Here is a 2680-nt window from a genome sequence, read left to right as displayed (position 1 = left end):
GATCGTCTATCTCTACTAAACAAGATCTGCAAATAAGATTTAAAAGTATGGTCCTCCCGATGGGTGTAATCACTACTAAATATGATTCCATAATCTCAGATGCAATAGGTAATAAGGAAAGAAAATCAGGTGAACCAAAAGAATGTGAGGCTCCAGAGTCTATAAGGACTTTAGCTGGTATGGAAGAAATAGATAATGTACCTTGCACCACGGATGGTGAGTGCTCAGCCTTCCTGGGTCAAGGTATAAATTCTTCCTTTATTCTCTGGCCTCACTCTTGGATTTCCGCTACTTGTTGGAGGCCTATTGTTCACTGTGCCAGACTGGGACGGTCGATGCTGTTGATCCTGCTGAGAGGTCGGACGCCATCCCCCACGTGGTGCTCTGCAATCTCTCGCTAAGTGGCCGGGTCTTCCACAGTTGTAGCAGCTTCGTGGTACTCCATTGCACCCAACACTAGACGAATGTGAGCGTCCACACCTCGTACAATTTTTAAGCTGACTCTGTTTGGGACCTCCCCCAGAAGGGTTTGGTCCATTTTCGGCCCTCAAGGCTGTCCAGACGGTTGACCACCTCCTCTGTTTTGCTCCTGGTACCTCCTCGACTTCTTTTGTGGATGCTGCTGTTCTCGTTCTTGGCGAAGCTCCCCAATGTTTCTCTCGGCGAGGAGTGCCTTAGACACCATTTTTGGAAGTGTCTGACACTGGAATAGTGATATCCTATCTCTGATGGCTGGCCGCAACTTATCCTCGAAGAAGCTAACTTTCTCTTCCTCGCTCGCTGCTATATGTGGAACAAATCGTAACAGCTCAGTGAATCTCGCCTCAAAGTCCACCACAAGACATGCCTCCTGTCTCAGCTCAAAGAACTCATCATGCTTCTTCTTCTTTAATGCCCGAGGATAGTATTTCTCGAAGAAAATCCTTTTAAAGTTTTCCCAAGTCAGCTCCTTCTCTCGTCCAATGTACTGGCGCTCAATCATCCACCACCAATGCTCTGCCCGATCCTCAAACATATAGGTCGTCAAAGCAACCTTTTGATCCTCTGAACAATCCAATACTCGTAATATCTTCTCGATTCGCAGCAGCCATGCCTCTGGCTTCTATCGGATCGTGGTCCCTCTAAAGGTAGGTGGAGATGCCTTCAAAATTTTTTCGAACACTGTACCTCTATCTAGACTAAGGGTCCTTGACTCTGATGTAGCTGGAGTCTGCGATGGTTGTCTTCTAATGGCCTGAAGAAAGGTCTGAAGCACTAACACCACTGTATGAGTAGCAAGAACTGGGGCAAGAGTGGGGATCTGGGCGGGGGTAGGAGTCTGGATAGGAGTAGGAGCTTGGGTAGGAGCAGTTTTCGATCCCGAACCAGGAATAGCAGTTGGTGCAAAAGCTGGCGCTTGAGCAGGAGCCGACTCTTGTTCCCTACTCCTGTCAGGAGATAAATTCTGGGCCGCAGCTCCTCGTCGATGACGACGCGTATACATACTGCCCCTTCAAAATTTATAAATGAGATAAGAATAATTTTACTGAATATAATAAAAATTTCACAACGAATCTGAGCTTATGCCACCGGACCTCCACATAACTCTAAGGGTGATTTAAAATGACAAAACCTGGCTCTGATACCAACATTGTCACGACCCAAAATAGGGATCATGACAGGCTTCGTGCATCTCAAGCATATTGAGATGCATGGCCGGTTATGATCCCTATTTTGGGTCGTGACAGGCATGACCATTGTTGGGTTTAAGTTTTGTTCCAATTTGAGTCAGGAAGAAAGAATCCAACCCAAACATCATCTTCTTTCTCTTCCCATCTCCCTTTAATTGAAAAGCTGGCCCCTACCATAGCTCTGGGCTCTCTATCCTCTTTCCTTCCCTCTATCCTTCCCTCTTCCTTCCTCCTCTACCGCATCTCTCTCTCTCTCTCTCTCTCTCTCTCTCTCTCTCTCTCTCTCTCTCTCTCTCTATATATATATATATATATATTTCATCCTCTGTTTTTGTACTGCTGCAGAAAATACTGCCACTCTAGCCTATATTAGCTACTCTCTATCCCCCATCCCTCCATTGCTGTCACATGTTGTGAGGCCTGACATCCACAAGCCTGAGTAGTGCATAAATCCTTGGGTCTATAGATTGTGAACACTAGTGCTTACTTTGAAGCAAATATATTCTTGGAAGAACTTCTGATGATATCCCAAGAATGTTATTGTAACTATATTGTCAAAAAGGTATATGGAATGGTTATTATTTCTCTAGGTCTATCATAATAGTCCTTACTGTCATATATGAATGCAAAACTAAACATTTTACAGTTCACTTTTTTACAAGATAAATTTTAAACTTTCTGAATTATGTACCTTACTTGACGTAATGTAGAGAAAGATTAGGTGAATGTTTGAATGTAGCAAAGAATACAATTATTTTTTAGTTATTACGTCTAATTTACCTCTAGATGATCGGACATCATTTTCGATTTATGAAACAAGTTAACCTATATTTTGACTCCCAGAATGGGATATCTATTGTTCATTTTTAAATGCATACTTGGAAGGTTCTTTTAACTGTTCAGTCTATGCATGTTAATTTGCACTTAAGATTTTTAGCTGCAGTTCTCTATTCATATATTGCTAGAAGCTCATAGCTTACCACACTAATTTTTTGCTTTTCCATTTTGTA

Source organism: Typha latifolia, chromosome 5 (genome assembly GCF_019914945.1).
Source record: "Typha latifolia isolate L0001 chromosome 5, TyphaL0001v2, whole genome shotgun sequence".
NCBI classification, from domain to species: Eukaryota; Viridiplantae; Streptophyta; class Magnoliopsida; order Poales; family Typhaceae; genus Typha; species Typha latifolia.
This window is presented reverse-complemented; position numbering follows the sequence as displayed.